Raw genomic sequence first — 19,982 nt, 5'->3', positions numbered from 1 at the left:
CGTTCACATATACCAAAAATAGCACTGGTCCTAGGACCGACCCCTGTGGGACCCCGCTCGTCACAGGTGCCCACTGTGATACATCATTACGTACCATGACTCGTTGTTGCCTCCCTGTCAGGTATTCTCTGATCCATTGCAGTGCCCTTCCTGTTATATGCGCCTGATGCTCTAGCTTCTGCACTAATCTCTTGTGAGGAACTGTGTCAAAGGCCTTCTTGCAGTCCAAGAAGATGCAGTCAACCCACCCCTCTCTCTCGTGTCTTCTGTTATTTTATCATAAAACTCCAGAATGTTTGTGACACAGGATTTGCCTTCCATGAATCCGTGCTGGTTGGCATTTATACTCTTGTTCCGTTCCAGGTGCTCCACCACTCTCCTCCTGATAATCTTCTCCATAACTTTGCATACTATACACGTCAATGACACAGGTCTATAGTTTAGTGCCTCTTTTCTGTCTCCTTTTTTAAAAATGGGAACTACATTTGCCGTCTTCCATACCTCAGGTGTGGGCCAGTTTCCAGGGACGTGTTGAAGATTGTGGTAAGTGGCACGCACAACATATCTGCTCCCTCTCTAAGGACCCACGGGGAGATGTTCGGTCCCATTGCCTTTGAGGTATCGATGTCCCTTAGCAGTTTCTTCACCTCCTTCTCATCTGTATGTATGCCGTCCAACACTTGTTGGTGTATTCCTTGCTGGTGTCCCCATCTGGTCTGTCCCCCCAGAGGCCTTCCTGTCTCTACTGTAAATACTTCCTTAAATCTCGTGTTGAGCTCCTCACATACCTCTTGATCGTTTCTTGTGAGTTCTCCACCTTCTTTCCTCAGCCTTATCACCTGGTCCTTGACTGTTGTCTTCCTCCTAATGTGGCTATACAGCAATTTCGGGTCAGATTTGACTTTCGATGCTATGTCGTTTTCATACTGTCGCTTGGCCTCCCTCCTTATCTGTGCATACTCGTTTCTAGCTCTTCTACTAATCTCCTTGTTTTCCTGGGTCCTATGCTTCCTGTACCTTTTCCATTCTCTGTTGCACTTAGTTTTTGCCTCCATACACCTTCGGGTAAACCAAGGACTCGTTTTGGTCTTCCTATTATTTCTGTTTCCCTTGGGAACAAACCTTTCCTCTGCCTCCTTGCACTTTGTTGCCACATATTCCATCATCTCGTTTACTGATTTTCCTACCATTTCTCTGTCCCACTGAACCTCCTGAAGGAAGTTTCTCATACCTGTGTAGTCCCCCCTTTTATAGTTTGGCCTGTCCCTTTCAGTTCCTTTTACCTTCTCCACTTGTAACTCTACTATATAATCAAAGCTCAGAACCACGTGATCGCTAGCTCCAAGGGGCCTCTCATAAGTGATGTCCTCAATGTCTGAACTGCTCAGGGTGAACACAAGATCCAGTCTTGCTGGCTCATCCTCCCCTCACTCTCTCTGGTTGTGTCCCTGACATGTTGATGCATGAGGTTTTCAAGTACCACATCCATCATCTTGGCTCTCCATGTTTCGGGACCCCCATGTGGCTCGAGGTTTTCCCAGTCGATCTCCCTGTGGTTGAAATCGCCCATTACCAGTAACTTTGCTCTGCTCGAGTGAGCTCTTCTTGCCACCTCAGCCAGTGTGTCCACCATCACCCTGTTGTTTTCTTCGTACTCCTCTCTTGGCCTCCTGCAGTTCTGTGGTGGGTTATACATCACTCCAATGACTACTTTGTTCTCCGGACTGAATTGTATCTACAATGTAGTCTCTTTCTCCAATCATGTCCATGCCTTCCATTTCCTCAAATCCCCATCGGTGTTTTATGAGCAGTGCAACCCCTCCTCCCCCTCTACTGCTTCTATCTTTCCACAGGATCTGATATCCCGTTGGGAAGATTGTGTCTGTTATTGTCTCAGCAAGTTTTGTTTCTGTGACTGCTATGATGTCTGGGTATTTCTCACTGATTCTTTCGTTCCACTCCTCATGTTTATTTGTTATTCCATCCGCGTTTGTGTACCAAACTTTAAGTTTCTTTTCTATCATTGTGGTCATGCAAGAATATTGGGGTTGGGGGAGCGAGAGCCTTGTGCGTGTGTGTGTATGTGTGTGTGTGTGTGTGTGTGAATGTGTGTGTGTGTGTGTGTGTGTGTGTATGTGTGTGTGTGTGTGTGTGTGTGTGTGTGTGTGTGTGTGTGTATGTGTATGTTTATGTATGTGTGTATGTATGTGTGCGTGTGTGTGTGTATGTGTGTGTGTGTGTTTATGTATGTGCGTGTAACCATGGCAGAGTTATGCTCCACAAACTGTACAATGTTATGGTGCAAAAAATAATGAAAAAAAATGAATAACTTACAAGATGTAAAAAAAATTATTCTTTCTGATACTTTTAAAATTGTTGATAATTTTTGTAAGAGTGAGGAGGAGCAGCAGTGCGAGTGTCTGCAGCTGTTACACTCTTAACTCTCCTCTATACTCTCTTCTCCCTCTTCTCCATGTTCTCCCTGCTCTCCCTTCTCCATGTTCTCCCTGCTCTCCCTTCTCCCACTTCTCCATGTTCTCCCTGCTCTCCCTTCTCCCTCTTCTCCATGTTCTCCCTGCTCTCCCTTCTCCATGTTCTCCCTGCTCTCCCTTCTCCCTCTTCTCCATATTCTCCCTGCTCTCCCAATCTCAGTCACATAAAATCCATCGGATGTCAAAAACATTTGTCAGTTCCAACCATTTTGTTCCATCCATCTGCTTACTCTCCCTTACTCTTACTCTCCCTTACTCTTACTCTCCCTTACTCTTACTCTCCCTTACCGTTACTCTTACTCTCCCTTATCCTTACTCTCTTTTACGCTTACTCTCCCTTACTCTTACTCTCCCTTACCCTTACTCTCCCTTACCCTTACTCTCCCTTACTCTTACTATCCCTTACTCTTACTCTCCCTTACTCTTACTCTCCCTTACTCTTACTCTCCCTTACCCTTACTCTCCCTTACTCTTACTCTCCTTTACTCTTACTCTCCCTTACTCTTACTCTCCCTTACTCTTACTCTCCCTTACTCTTACTCTCCCTTACCCTTACTCACCCTTACTCTTACTCTCCCTTACTCTTTCTCTCCCTTACTCTTACTCTCCCTTTTACTTTCCCTTACCCTTACTCTCCCTTACCCTTACTCTCCCTTACTCTTACTCTCCCTTACTCTTACTCTCCCTTACCCTTACTCTCCCTTACCCTTACTCTCCCTTACCCTTACTCTCCCTTATTCTTACTCTCCCTTACCCTTACCCTCCCTTACTCTTACTCTCCCTTACCCTTACTCTCCCTTACTCTTACTCTCCCTTACTCTTACTCTCCCTTACTCTTACTCTCCCTTACTCTTACTCTCCCTTACCCTTACTCTCCCTTACTCTTACTCTCCCTTACTCTTACTCTCCCTTACTCTTACTCTCCCTTACCCTTACTCTCACTTACCCTTACTCTCCCTTACTCTTACTCTCCCTTACCCTTACTCTCCCTTACTCTTAATCTCCCTTACTCTTACTCTCCCTTACCCTTACTCTCCCTTACCCTTTCTCTCCCTTAGCCTTACTCTCCCTTACCCTTACTCTCCCTTACCCTTGCTCTCCCTTACTCTTACTCTTCCTTACTCTTACTATCCCTCACTCTTACTCTCCCTTACCCTTACTCTCCCTTACCCTTACTCTTACTCTCCCTTACTCTTACTCTCCCTTACACTTACTCTCCCTTACCCTTACTCTCCCTTACTCTTACTCTCCCTTACTCTTACTCTCCCTTACCCTCCCTTACCCTTTCTCTCCCTTACCCTTACTCTCCCTTACTCTTACTCTCCCTTACTCTTACTCTCCCTTACCCTTAATCTCCCTTACCCTTACTCTCCCTTACCCTTACTCTCCCTTACCCTTACTCTCCCTTACTCTTACTCTCCCTTACCCTTACCCTCCCTAACTCTTACTCTCCCTTACCCTTACTCTCCCTTACTCTTACTCTCCCTTACTCTTACTCTCCCTTACTCTTACTCTCCCTTACTCTTACTCTTACTCTCCCTTACCCTTACTCTCCCTTACTCTTACTCTCCCTTACTCTTACTCTCCCTTACCCTTACTCTCACTTACCCTTACTCTCCCTTACTCTTACTCTCCCTTACACTTACTCTCCCTTACTCTTAATCTCCCTTACTCTTACTCTCCCTTACCCTTACTCTCCCTTACCCTTTCTCTCCCTTAGCCTTACTCTCCCTTACCCTTACTCTCCCTTACCCTTACTCTTCCTTACTCTTACTATCCCTCACTCTTACTCTCCCTTACCCTTACTCTCCCTTACCCTTACTCTTACTCTCCCTTACTCTTACTCTCCCTTACCCTTACTCTCCCTTACCCTTACTCTCCCTTACCCTTACTCTCCCTTACTCTTACTCTTACTCTCCCTTACCCTCCCTTACCCTTTCTCTCCCTTACCCTTACTCTCACTTACCCTTACTCTCCCTTACTCTTACTCTCCCTTACACTTACTCTCCCTTACCCTTACTCTCCTTTACCCTTACTCTCCCTTACTCTTACTCTCCCTTATCCTTAGTCACTCTTACTCTTACCCTTACTCTCCCTTACTCTTACTCTTGCTTACCCTTACTCTCCCTTACTCTTACTCTCCCTTTCTCTTACTCTCCCTTACTCTTACTCTCCCTTACTCTTACTCTCCTTTACCCTTACTCTCCTTTACCCTTACTCTACCTTGCTCTTACTCTCCCTTACTCTTACTCTCCTTTACTCTTACTCTCCCTTACTCTTACTCCCTTACTCTTACTCTCCTTTACTCTTACTCTTACTCTCCCTTACTCTTACTCTCCCTTACTCTTACTCTCCCTTACCCTTACTCTCCTTTACCCTTACTCTACCTTACTCTTACTCTCCCTTACTCTTACTCTCCCTTACTCTTACTCTCCCTTACTCTTACTCTCCCTTACACTTACTCTCCCTTACCCTTACTCTCCTTTACCCTTACTCTACCTTACTCTTACTCTCCCTTACTCTCCTTTACTCTTACTCTCACTCTTACTCTCCTTTACTCTTACTCTCCCTTACTCTTACTCTCCCTTATTCTTAGTCACTCTTACCCTTACTCTTACTCTCCCTTACTCTTACTCTCCCTTACCCTTACTCTCCCTTACCCTTACTCTCCCTTACCCTTACTCTCCTTTACCCTTACTCTACCTTACTCTTACTCTCCCTTACTCTTACTCTCCCTTACTCTTACTCTCCCTTACTCTCCCTTACACTTACTCTCCCTTACCCTTACTCTCCTTTACCCTTACTCTACCTTACTCTTACTCTCCCTTACTCTCCTTTACTCTTACTCTCACTCTTACTCTACTCTTACTCTCCCTTACTCTTACTCTCCCTTATTCTTAGTCACTCTTACCCTTACTCTTACTCTCCCTTACTCTTACTCTCCCTTACTCTTTCTCTCCCTTACTCTCACTCTCCTTTACTCTTACTCTTCCTTACTCTTACTCTCCCTTATCCTTAGTCACTCTTACTCTTACCCTTACTCTTGCTCTCCCTTATCCTTAGTCACTCTTACTCTCCCTTACTCCTACTCTCCCTTACTCTTACTATCCCTTACTCTTACTCTCCCTTACCCTTACTCTCCTTTACTCTTACTCTCCCTTACTCTTACTCTCCCTTACTCTTACTCTCCCTTACAATTACTCTTCCTTACCCTTACTCTCCCTTACTCTTACTCTCCCTTATCCTTAGTCACTCTTACTCTTACCCTCCCTTACTCTTACTCTCCCTTATCCTTACTCTTACTCTCCCTTTCCCTTACACTTACTCGCCTGTACCCTTTTACTATCTCTTACTCTCCCTTAACCTTACTCTTATTCTCCCTTACACTTGCTCTCTCTTACTCTTAACCTCCTTTACTCTTTCCCTTAATTTCCCTTACTCTTACTCTCCCTTATTCTTACTGTCCCTTATTATTACTCTCCCTTAATCTTACTCTCCCTTACTCTTTCCATTACCCTTACTCTTACTCTCCCTTACTCTTTCCATTACCCTTGCTCTTTCCATTACCCTTACTCTTACTCTCCCTTACCCTTACTCTCCTTTCCCCATCCTCACTCTAATCTCTCTCCCTCTTACTCCACTCTCCATCACTCTCGCCATCACTGCCTCACTCCATCACTATCGCTCTCCCCCCATCTATGACTCCCTCCTGTCATTACCACCCTCCATTATTCTTCTTCCATCACTTCCTCACTCCACTGCATCATCTTCCTATCCTCTTTCATTACCATTTCTTCTCCATCACCCTCCCACCCTCTCTCCCTCCATCATCACCCTCCACCCTCCATCATCACCCTCCACCCTCCATCACACTCCATCATCACCCTCTCTCCCTCCATCATCCTCTCTCCCTCCATCATCATCCTCTCTCCCTCCATCATCATCCTCCCTCCATCACTCTCCACCCTCCATCACTCTCCATCATCACCCTCCACCCTCCATCACTCTCAATCATCATCATCCTCTCCCTCCATCATCAACCTCTCTCCTTCCATCTCACTCCATCATCACTCTCCACCCTCCATCACTCTCCATCATCACCCTCCATCATCATCCTCTCTCCCTCCATCATCATCCTCCCTCCATCACCCACCATCATCACCCTCCATTATCACCCACCATCACCCTTCATTCACCATCATCAGCCTCCACCCACCATCATCTCCCTCTACCCATCATCGTCTCCCTCCACCCTCCATCATCACCCTCCACCCTCCATCATCACCCTCCATCGTCACCCTCCACCCTCCATCATCACCCTCCACCCTCCATCATCACCCTCCACCCTCCATCATCACCCTCCACCCACCATCATCACCTTCCACCCTCCATCATCACCCTCCACCCACCATCATCACCCTCCACCCACCATCATCACCCTCCACCCACCATCATCACCCTCCACCCACCATCATCACCCTCCACCCACCATCATCACCCTCTACCCACCATCATCACCCTCCACCCACCATCACCCTCCACCCACCATCATCACCCTCCACGCTCCATGATCACCCTCCATCGTATGTAGACAGCCTGTACTGTCTGCACAGACAGCCCATGCTGTCTGCCAGCTTAGTTCATATTTCGCGCCATGCTGGTGCTGCCACCTATAGGCGTTGCCACTTCAGCCTGCCTGCCCTTGCCTCACTCTCACTCACACAGCGGCCTAGCAGGAAGACAGAAGGCCTACTAGTAGCTCTCTCTCGTGGGATGGCCCTGCCCGGGCCATGGGCACAACACACAAGCCTGTGTACCCACTACGACTTAACAATAAAGTAAGAAGCCTCCGAAGACTTATCATTAACCACCCGCTTACAGCCTACCAAACAAATAAGCCCGTTATAAATGGTGACAGGGGTGGGATGCTGTAGCGTGTAGAAATTCGGCAAATTTTCGGCTGGATCCTGCTTGTACCTGTGTCTGGATGCTCAAACGTGCAGACACGACATCAGGATAACTCGTTGAGAGACGGATGCTTGTTGTATGGGATGATGAAGTGAAGATGACTTCATTCCTTCCTTCCTCTCTCTGGGCAAACACAACTGCTGCGACCACCGCTTTCCACCTACCATCACCCTCCACCCACCATCACCCTCCACCCACCATCATCACCCTCCCCCCTCCATCACCCTCCACCCACCATCACCCTCCACCCACCATCACCCTCCACCCACCATCATCACCCTCCACCCACCATCACCCTCCACCCACCATCATCACCCTCCACCCACCATCACCCACCATCATCACCCTCCACCTACCATCACCCTCCACCCACCATCACCCTCCACCCACCATCAACACCCACCACCCACCATCACCCTCCACCCACCATCATCACCCTCCACCCACCATCATCACCCTCCACCCACCATCACCCTCCACCCACCATCATCACCCTCCACCCACCATCACCCTCCACCCACCATCATCACCCTCCACCCACCGTCACCCACCATCATCACCCTCCACCTACCATCACCCTCCAACCACCATCATCACCCTCCACCTACCATCATCACCCTCCACCCACCATCATCACCCTCCACCTACCATCACCCTCCAACCACCATCATCACCCTCCACCTACCATCATCACCCTCCACCCACCATCATCACCCTCCACCCACCATCACCGTCCACCCACCATCATCACCCACCATCACCGTCCACCCACCATCATCACCCTCCACCCACCATCATCACCCTCCACACACCATCATCACCCAACATCATCACCCTCCACCCACCATCATCACCCACCATCACCCTCCACCCACCATCATCACCCACCATCATCACCGTCCACCCACCATCATCACCCTCCACCCACCATCACCCACCATCATCACCCTCCACCCACCATCACCCACCATCATCACCCTCCACCCACCATCATCACCCTCCACCCACCATCATCACCCTCCACCCACCATCATTACCCTCCACCCACCATCACCACCCTCCACCCACCATCATCACCCTCCACCCACCATCATCACCCACCATCATCACCCTCCACCCACCATCATCACCCACCATCACCCACCACCATCACCCACCACCATCACCCACCATCATCACCCTCCATCCACCATCACCCACCATCATCACCCTCCACCATCACCCTCCACCATAACCCTCCACCCTCCATCACCCACCATCATCACCCTCCACCATCACCCTCTACCATCACCCTCTACCCTCCATCACCCACCATCATCACCCTCCACCATCACCCTCCACCCTCCATCACCCACCATCATCACCCTCCACCATCACCCTCCACCCTCCATCACCCACCATCATCACCCTCCACCATCACCCTCCACCCTCCATCACCCACCATCATCACCCTCCACCATCACCCTCCACCCTCCATCACCCACCATCACCCTCCACCATCACCCTCCACCCTCCATCACCCACCATCATCACCCTCCACCATCACCATCCACCCTCCATCACCCACCATCATCACCCTCCACCCACCATCATCACCCTCCACCCACCATCACCCACCACCCACCATCATCACCCTCCACCCACCATCATCACCCTCCACCCACCATCACCCTCCACCCACCATCACCCTCCACCCACCATCACCCACCAGCACCCACCATCACACTCCACCCACCATCATCACCCACCACCATCACCCTCCACCCTCCCGCACCCACCATCACCCTCCACCATCACCCTCCACCCTCCATCACCCACCATCATCACCCTCCACCATCACCCTCCACCATCACCCTCCACCCTCCATCACCCACCATCATCACCCTCCACCATCACCCTCCACCCTCCATCACCCACCATAATCCTCCACCATCATCACCCTCCACGCACCATCATCACCCACCATCACCCACCATCATCACCCACCATCACCCACCATCATCACCCACCATCATCACTCACCATCATCACCCATCATCACCCACCATCATCCCCACCATCACCCACCATCATCACCCACCATCACCCACCATCATCACCCTCCACCATCACCCTCCACCCTCCATCACCCACCATCATCACCCTCCTCCCACCATCATCACCCACCTCCATCATCCACCATCATCACCTTCCACCCACTATCACCCACCATCACCCACCACCATCACCCACCATCATCACCCACCATCACCCACCATCATCACCCTCCACCATCACCCTCCACCCACCATCACCCACCATCATCACCCTCCACCCACTATCACCCACCATCATCACCCTCCACCCTCCATCATCATCCTGCACCCTCCATCACCCACCATCATCACCCTCCACCCTCCATCACTCACCATCATCACCCTCCATCATCACCCTCCACCCTCCATCACCCACCATCATCACCCTCCACCCACCATCACCCACCACCATCACCCACCATCATCACTCATCACCTACCATCATCATCACCCTCCACCCTCCACCCACCATCATCACCCTAAACCCACCATCATCACCCATCACCCACCACCATCACCCACCACCATCACCCACCATCATCACCCACCACCATCACCCACCATCATAACCCACCATCATCACCCTCCACCCACCATCATCACCCACCATCATCACCCACCATCATCACCCTCCACCCACCATCATCACCCTCCACCCACCATCATCACCCACCGTCACCCACCACCATCACCCACCATTATCACCCACCACCATCACCCACCATCATCACCCACCATCATCACCCACCATCACCCACTATCATCACCCACCATCACCCACCATCATCACCCTCCACCCACCATCACCCACCACCATCACCCACCATCATCACCCTCCACCCACCATCACCCACCACCATCACCCACCATCATCACCCACCACCATCACCCACCATCATCACCCATCATCACCCACCATCATCACCCTCCATCATCAGCCTCCACCCACCATCACCCACCACCATCACCCACCATCATCACCCATCACCCACCATCATCACCCACCATCATCACCCTCCACCCACCATCACCCACCACCATCACCCACCATTATCACCCACCATCATCACCTACCATCACCCACCATCACCCACCATCATCACCCAGTATCATCACCCACCATCATCACCCACCATCATCACCCTCCACCCACCATCATAACCCACCATCATCACCCTCCACCCACCATCACCCACCACCATCACCCACCACCATCACCCACCACCATCACCCACCACCATCACCCACCATCATCACCCACCATCATCACCCTCCACCCACCATCACCCACCATCATCACCCTTCACCCACCATCACCCACCACCATCACCCACCACCATCACCCACCATCATCACCCACCATCATTGTCCTGCCCTGGTTGCTCTCCCTCCACTCCATTTTACCTCCGTCATTCCTTCATTCTTCCTCCATTTATTCATTCTACGGTATTTATTGTGCAGCATTTATTGTGCGGTATTGTTTGGATTTATATATTGTACAGTATTATGTATTGTACAATATTATTCAGTTTTATCTCATTTTCAAGATTCTCTCTCTCTCTCTCTCTCTCTCTCTCTCTCTCTCTCTCTCTCTCTCTCTCTCTCTCTCTCTCTCTCTCTCTCTCTCTCTCTCTCTCGCCTCTAACATCTTTTATTTAATTTAATCTATCAATTTTCTTTTGCCTCATTAAGTTTGATAAATTCCTCAAACTTTTTTTCTGTTATCTGATCAATTATTCTGGTGTCCAGGTCGGGCGTCACTCTGTGATGCGGGACGTCACTCACACCTTCTGTCTTGTCTCACGCAGTTTACCCTCCTACCTCTTGCTGTCTTGCGACACTGTACAACTCCTCATGATGTACACACTACCACACATTTACACCTATATATATATATATATATATATATATATATATATATATATATATATATATATGTCGTGCCGAATAGGCAGAACTTGCGATCTTGGCTTAAATAGCAACGCTCATCTTGCCATATAGGACAAGTGAAAATTTGTGTATGCAATAATTTCGCCAAAATCATTCTGAACCTAACGAAAAAAATATATTTGGTTGTGTTTGTTTAGTATTAAATTATTGCAAACGTATTTAAAATATATTTAGTTGGGTTAGGCTAAATTAAATTGTTCTTGTTATAATAAGGTTAGGTAAGTTTTCTAAGATTCTTTTGGTGCAAAATTAAAAAAAATTACATTAACATTAATGAAAAAAATATATCTTTAAACGTACAAGAGAAAATTTTAGAAAGGACTTAATTTTAAATGAGTTCTTGCTAATTGACCAGTTTTACATATTCGGCACGACAGATATATATATATATATTTATATATATATATATATATATATATATATATATATATATATATATATATATATATATATATATATTTATAACTGTGTTGGGGGGGTACCGAAATAGGTAAATGTTTTGAGATTTTGGCTTAAATAGCAATGTTCTTCTTGCCGAATAAGGCAAGCGAAAATTTGTGCATGCAATAATTTCTCAAAAATCATTCTGAACCTAACTTAAACAATATGTTTCATTGTGTTTGTTTATTATTAAATTATTGTAAACTTATCTAAAATATATTTAGTTGGATTAGACTAAATTAAATTGCGCTTGTTATAATAACGTCAGGTAAGTTTTCTAAGGTTCTTTTGGTACAACATTATTAATTTTGACATTAACATAAATGAAAAAACAATATATCTTTAAACTTATAACAGAAAATTTTAGAAAGGAATAAATTTTAAATGAGTTCTTGCTAATTGACCAGTTTTACATATGTATATAATATACTTATGTATATCCTCGTCAGGTCTTTTCTTTCTTTCTTTTGTACTCCTGTCTTTTCTTCTTTATCCTCGTGTTTTTCTTTATTCTCTTCTGTTTTATCGCTTATGTTGCATTCGTATTCGTCCTGCCTCGGCTTTTGTCCTCCTGCTCCCCTGTATACCTCTTTCAGTCTTTTTTTTATCTTTGTGCTGTTCTTTTCTGTTTTCCCCTCACATTTTTTGTTTCTCTCACTCTCTCTCTCCATCTCTCTCTCTCCCTCCCTCCCTCTTCACTTTTCGCCCTTCTGTTTACTTTTATCTGCTCCTTTCTCCTGCTTCTCCCTTCCTCCTGTCCTACCAGCTGAATGTGGTATAGATGGTGGTGATCCTAGTGGTGATGGTGCTAGTGGTGATGCTGCTAGTGGTGGTGGTGCTAGTGGTGATGCTGGTAGTGGTGATGCTGCTAGTGGTGGTGGTACTAGTGGTGATGCTGGTAGTGGTGATGCTAGTGGTGGTGGTACTAGTGATGATACTACTATCGGTGGTGGTGGTGCTAGTGGTGATGCTCGTAGTGGTGGTGGGGCTAGTGATGCTGCTAGTGGTGGTGGTGCTAGTTGTGGCGGTGATGCTGCTAGTGGTGATGCTGCTAGTTGTGGTGGTGCTAGTGATGACGGTGCTAGTAGTGGTGGTGGTGCTAGTGGTGATGCTGCTAGTAGTGGTGGTACTAGTGATGGTGCTAGTGGTGGTGGTGCTAGTGATGGTGGCGGTGCTAGTGGTTGGTGGTGGTGGTGCTAGTGGTGATGCTGCTAGTGGTGGTGGTGGTGCTGTGAGGATTATCGGTTTATAGATCTCTCAGGATCCTGGTATGAATGGGTCTGCCCGACCTAATGGATTTATTTTCTCGCGCTTGCCACGTTGTGTGTAAGATTTGTGGGTTTGTGTGTAAGACTTCGTGTGTTTGTGTGTAAGACGTCGTGTGTTTGTGTGTAAGACGTCGTGTGTTTGTGTGTAAGACGTCGTGTGTTTGTGTGTAAGACGTCGTGTGTTTGTGTACTCACCTAGTTGTACTCACCTAGTTGAGGTTGCGGGGGTCGAGTCCGAGCTCCTGGCCCCGCCTCTTCACTGATCGCTACTAGGTCACTCTCCCTGAGCCGTGAGCTTTATCATACCTCTGCTTAAAGCTATGTATGGATCCTGCCTCCACTACATCGCTTCCCAAACTATTCCACTTACTGACTACTCTGTGGCTGAAGAAATACTTCCTAACATCCCTGTGATTCATCTGTGTCTTCAGCTTCCAACTGTGCCCCCTTGTTACTGTGTCCAATCTCTGGAACATCCTGTCTTTGTCCACCTTGTCAATTCCTCTCAGTATTTTGTATGTCGTTATCATGTGTGTAAGACGTCGTGTGTTTGTGTGTAAGACGTCGTGTGTTTGTGTGTAAGACGTCGTGTGTTTGTGTGTAAGACGTCGTGTGTTCCAGGGATGTGCTACTTTCCAGTACTCCCTTACCCCAGTCATGTGTTCCAGGGATGTGCTACTTTCCAGTACTCCCTTACCCCAATCATGTGTTCCAGGGATGTGCTACTTTCCAGTACTACCTTACCCCCAGTCATGTGTTCCAGGGATGTGCTACTTTCCAGTACTCCCTTACCCCAGTCATGTGTTACAGGGATGTGCTACTTTCCAGTACTCCCTTACCCCAGTCATGTGTTCCAGTGATGTGCTGCTTTCCAGTACTCCCATACCGCAGTCATGTGTTCCAGGTATATACTAGGTTCCAGTCTCTACCCCTGACACATACCATGGGTGTCCCAGGTCCCAGTCTCCCAGTCTCCACCCCTGACACACCAGGGGTGCCCCAGGTTCCAGTCTCCACACCTGACACGCACACCAGGGGTGCCCCAGGTTCCAGTCTCCACACCAGACACATATACCAAGGATGTCCTAGGTTCCAGTCTCCACCCCTGACACACACACCAGGGGTGTCCCAGGTTCCAGTCTCCACACCTGACACACACACCAGGGGTGCGCCAGGTTCCAGTCTCCACCCCTGACACACACCAGGGGTGTCCCAGGTTCAAGTCTCCACACCTGACACACACCAGGGGTGCCCCAGGTTCCAGTCTCCATCCCTGACACACACACCAGGGGTGTCCCAGGTTCCAGTCTCCACCCATGACACACACACACCAGCGGTGCCCCAGGTTCTAGTCTCCACACCTGACACACCAGGGGTGTCCCAGGTTTCAGTCTCCACACCTGACACACACCAGGGGTGTCCCAGGTTTCAGTCTCCACACCTGACACACACCAGGGGTGTCCCAGATTCAAGTCTCCACCCCGACACACACACCAGGGGTGTCCCAGGTTCCAGTCTCCGCTCCTGACACACACACCAGGGGTGCCCCAGGTAGTTCCAGTCTCCACCTCTGACACACACATACCAGGGGTGTCCCAGGTTCCAGTCTCCACCCATGACACACACACACCAGCGGTGCCCCAGGTTCTAGTCTCCACACCTGACACACCAGGGGTGTCCCAGGTTTCAGTCTCCACACCTGACACACACCAGGGGTGTCCCAGGTTTCAGTCTCCACACCTGACACACACCAGGGGTGTCCCAGGTTCTAGTCTCCACACCTGACACACCAGGGGTGTCCCAGGTTTCAGTCTCCACACCTGACACACACCAGGGGTGTCCCAGGTTTCAGTCTCCACACCTGACACACACCAGGGGTGTCCCAGATTCAAGTCTCCACCCCGACACACACACCAGGGGTGTCCCCTAGTCTCCGTTCCAGTGCGCCAGGTAGTTCCGCTCCACCCCTGACACACACACCAGTCCCAGGTTCCAGTGACACCCCAGTGTAGTTCCAGTCTCCACCTCTGACACACACATACCAGGGGTGTCCCAGATTCCAGTCTCCACACCTGACACATTTACCAGGGGTGTCCCAGGTTCCAGTCTCCACCCCTGACACACACACCAGGGGTGTCCCAGGTTCCAGTCTCCACCCCTGACACACACACACCAGGGGTGCCCCAGGTTCCAGTCTCCACACCTGACACACCAGGGCTGTCCCAGGTTCCAGTCTCCACCCCTGACACACACACCAGGGATGTCCCAGGTTCCAGTCTCCGCTCCTGACACACACCAGGGGTGCCCCAGGTAGTTCCAGTCTCCACCCCTGACACACACATACCAGGGGTGTCCCAGGTTCCAGTCTCCACACCTGACACATTTACCAGGGGTGTCCCAGGTTCCAGTCTCCACCCCTGACACACACCAGGGGTGTCCCAGGTTCCAGTCTCCACCCCTGACACACACACACCAGGGGTGCCCCAGGTTCCAGTCTCAACATCAGACACACATACCAGGGGTGCCCCAGGTTCCAGTTTCCACCCCTGACACACACACCAGGGGTGTCCCAGGTTCCAGTCTCCACCCCTGACACACACACACACCAGGGGTGCCCCAGGTTCCAGTCTCCAAACCTGACACACACCAGGGGTGCCCCAGGTTCCAATCTCCTCCCCTGACACACACACCAGAGGTGCCCCAGGTTCCAGTCTCCGCTCCTGACACACATACCAGGGGTGGCCCAGGTTCCAGTCTTCACCTCTTGCACACATACCAGGGGTGTCCCAGGTTCCAGTCTCTACACTTGACACATATACCAGGGGTGTCCCAGGTTCCAGTCTCCACCCCTGACACACGCACCAGGGGTGTCCCAGGTTCCAGTCTCCACCCCTGACACACTCATGAGGGGTGCCTAAGGTTCCAGTCTCCGCCCCTAACACACATACTAGGAGTGCCCCAGGTTCCAGTCTTCACCCCTTGCACACATACCAGGGGTTCCCAAGGTTCCAGTCTCCACCCCTGGCCAGAAACTCATCGACTCGTACCTAACCTTTACGTTATTGCAGGTTCCAGATAATTGTTGTCAATGTCAGTGTCTAGGGGTGCAATTCCAGCCAGTCCTTTTCCTGGCATTTCTGGAACGAGACGCGACCCTCCACCGACTTCCAATTACACAGTGAGCACCTCCGTGAGTGGACTGGAAAGTGGGATTCCAGCCCAGTAGGGCTTATCAGGCGTCTATGGAGTGAAACAGGTCACAAGGAATCTAGACAGAGGAAATACGAGGCCTGTTTAGAATTGCACACATTCGCAATGTACTAGTGCTGTTGATTATAGCTTCAGAAAGGTGATCCAGTCTTTGTAAATTGTATAGAAGTGATTTCGGTCAGTTTACCCCTTGATATGCAGTTCATTGTTTTACTCTGATCAAAAATGATGATCTGTGCGTTTCTGCGTGATATAACATCATTGTTGTTTGAGTTTGTAGAGACGTATTTGTAAGTTGAAGGAAGAAAGATTTCTTCAGAAAAAATGAAAACCATAAGTGGTTGAGGGGGAAAACTGAATGTGAAATTTTACTTGTGTAAAGTGAAAAGTGAAGGACACTGTGAGTGCTGGTCACTGGAGAAAAGTCTGAAGGAAAAAACTTACTGTAGGCGTCGATTACTTCTGTTGCGTCCCGCAGAAAAACTGATGTAAAGCTCCAGTGAGAGAAGCATCAAAAGAAACTGTTATTACTGTGTGAACAGACATCAAAGTTGACCCAAGTGAGGGAAAACCGTAAAAACAAGGAACTCTTGTAACTGCTATTTATTTTTTTGCAGTGTGCGAGGTCCACGAGAGCTGAGAGCATAATATAAAATTTTCACGTGAAAAGTGAGCAGCAACTTGTGTTGTGGATCATTGGCTGCCAAGCATGGGTTGCAGTTTTTGGCTTGTTACTCGCCAATTGTAAACAGTGTGTTGTCCATCCTACGTCGTCAGTGTGCATAGACTTTCAGAAGCACATCTTAGATAAAGGAGAAGTTTTGAGCACACTCAGGGTGCAGTGGGTGGCCTCATTATGCCCACCGCGCTCATCATCTTTGACCACGTGTTCCTGCTCATCCTCTTCTTGATCGCTCTCTTCTTCGGTGTTGTGGCTATGACCGTCCACAGGCGGCAGGGCTCCTCGGCCCACGCCGCCGCCGGCCACGTCTGAACCTCTCAACAGCGGTCTAGTCTTCAAAGTGCTCCAGCCCAGATTTTTTTAAAACTGTTGAAGGAACTCCAGCGACAAGTGGACCAATATATCTGTTCCAGTCTTGCTGGTTCAGCCTTCTGGAGTGTGCTTCATTCCCAAGGTTTCACGGCTCATGATGGCAACCTGATTGATGGTTCGAATGTTTCTTGTATAATCAGACTGTTACCCTGTGAAGAGTGGACCATCCTCAGTGCTCCACTGCTCTTGAAGAAAATCTACAAGTTCTACAGGCTCGTTTGAGGCACTTAGAACCTTGTGCTTGATCCAGGCTTGTGTCACTGTCAGCCTTGTGCTTGATCCAGGCTTGAAGCACTTCCATCGTGGGGTGATCATCGTAGACCGTCATGAACGCCCTGCTGGCCCTGGACGCGTGCTTCCTGGCACTGCTACTGGTGGTGGCCGTGGCATGCTTCGTGTACACTGTGGTGCCACCACTGCGGTCTGCCCCACGCTTCACCCACCTCACCCACGTCATCACACCAGAGATCCCCCGACCCTCTGATGCTGCAGCACCAGTAGTAGAGCTCTAAGAGTTTCACTCTTGCGGCTCTCACCCACCTAATGATGTCTGGATCTTTTATTATTAACCATACAATGCGTTCCATATCTTCTGCCATTCCATCACCATGACCCACTGAATTATGCTCCCATCTTTACTCTACCCACACCATCCTTTCCTTACCTTCTACCATTGCCGTCATCAGGAAGATGAAACACCCGGGGTGGGGGTAGGAGGGACGGTCTCTCTGCTGAGTACTTCCCTCGGCTCTAATCTTTTCCTTACATTACCCTGTCTTCATCCTACACTAGCCCATCAACCCCAGCATTTTCCTTAAAGAAGTATCCTCTCTGCCTTTTTTACTCTCTTTTTAGGAACTCATTCCCTTCTTCTCCTTTACACTGACCAATGTTTTTCTTAATGTAGCTTCCTTCATTTTTTTCGGACATTTTCTCTCTCCCTCACTGAAATAGTAACCCTTGTCTACCTGCCTCGTTAACACTGACAGTTTCAGTTATCTTGTCAGATGACAGTGATAGTACCGCTATTTATGAATTTCGTAGAGGATAGTACCACCTGATACCGCCATTGTAGAGGACTCTTACTACCTTTGTAGAGAAGAGTAGTGTCTGGTACCACCTTTGTATAGGACAGTATCCCCCTAATACCAGCTGTGTATAGGACACTACCCCATACACAACCTTTGTAGATGACAAACACCACTGGTTACCACTTCTGTAAAGGCCAATGCCACGTTCGTAAAAGTCACTACCCTAAAATAATGCTTTTCCAGGTCTCTGTTATAGTGCGACACGTTGTACCCCATGACATTACTAACCCAACAGTCACCATCAGTACTAACCCAGAAATAACTCCTGACGCTCTCAATAACCCGGACGATTTCTATTAACCCAGACGACCTCTGTTAACCCAGACGACCTCTGTTAACCCAGACGACCTCTTTAGCCCAGGCGACCTCATCTAATCCCACCCCAACTTTCTCATCTTGCTCACATAACCCCCTACCACCCTCACATATGCACCACCTTCTTCATACAGCTCCCTCACCTCCCTCATGCAGCTCCCTCACCTCCCTCATACAGCTCCCTCACCTCCCTCATACAGCTCTCTCACCTCCCTCATACAGCTCCCTCACCTCCCTCCTACAGCTCCCTCACCTTCCTCCTACAGCTCCCTCACCTTCCTCGTGTGAGTGTCTCATAATGCGGTAGCTCACTGTCAGCCACACATTAAATCAGAACTATTATGTTGCCTGGACTGTGTCACAGTAACTGTGACCTCCAGGTCCTCAAGAACCATGCCAAATATACTTATGTTAATTTCTCTCTAATAAAGATATTTTGAATTTTTAGTAGATGTTGAAGAATTAATATATATATATATATATATATATATATATATATATATATATATATATATATATATATATATATATATATATGCAATAAGATCACAGTGAAGAGATCATATCAGAATATGCAAAACAACCACTGTGAAAGAATAGTGAAATTCAAAGCGATTTCGTGACTTCTCACATTATCAAGAAACTATAAAAACAATACATCAAAGTAAGGCATATAAAGGGTCAAGACTACACCTCACCATCACATCCCACAACAAAGATTGGATTGCGAAGGACCTGCCTAGAATGGGCCAACAGGCCTACTGCAATGTCCCTCCTTTCTTATGAGTCGGGTGTCGTCGTGCGTCAGGTGTTTGTTGTGGGATGTGATGGTGAGGTGTAGTCTTCTCCCTTTATATGCCTTTGATGTATTGTTTTTATATTTCCTTCATAATGGGAGAAGTCACGAAAGTGCTTGGAATTTCACTATTGTTTCATAGTGGTTGTTTTGCATATATATATATATATATATATATATATATATATATATATATATATATATATATATATATATATATATATATATATATATATATACAATAAGATCACAGTAAATAGGTGATATCACAATATGCAAAACAACCGTGAAAAAAATATTGACCTAACAGGCGCTTTCGTGA

At 48.4% G+C, this 19,982-nt stretch overlaps 1 protein-coding gene across 7 annotated transcripts in view; it reads left to right on the top strand.

Annotated features, from left to right (window-relative positions):
• The window catches only part of LOC128694147 (tyrosine-protein phosphatase non-receptor type 13), a 419,661-nt gene that overhangs the window by 71,820 nt on the left and 327,859 nt on the right, over window positions 1-19,982 (top strand). The window contains exon 2 of one of the 7 annotated variants that reach the window (XM_070093629.1): window positions 507-543. The exons of the other annotated variants lie outside the window; for them this stretch is intronic. The gene's annotated coding sequence lies outside the window, so the exon portion shown is untranslated. The remainder of the gene's footprint in view (window positions 1-506; window positions 544-19,982) is intronic. 7 annotated transcript variants of the gene reach the window in all.

Source organism: Cherax quadricarinatus, chromosome 43, assembly GCF_038502225.1.
Source record: "Cherax quadricarinatus isolate ZL_2023a chromosome 43, ASM3850222v1, whole genome shotgun sequence".
NCBI lineage: Eukaryota > Metazoa > Arthropoda > Malacostraca > Decapoda > Parastacidae > Cherax > Cherax quadricarinatus.
This window is presented reverse-complemented; position numbering and strand designations above follow the sequence as displayed.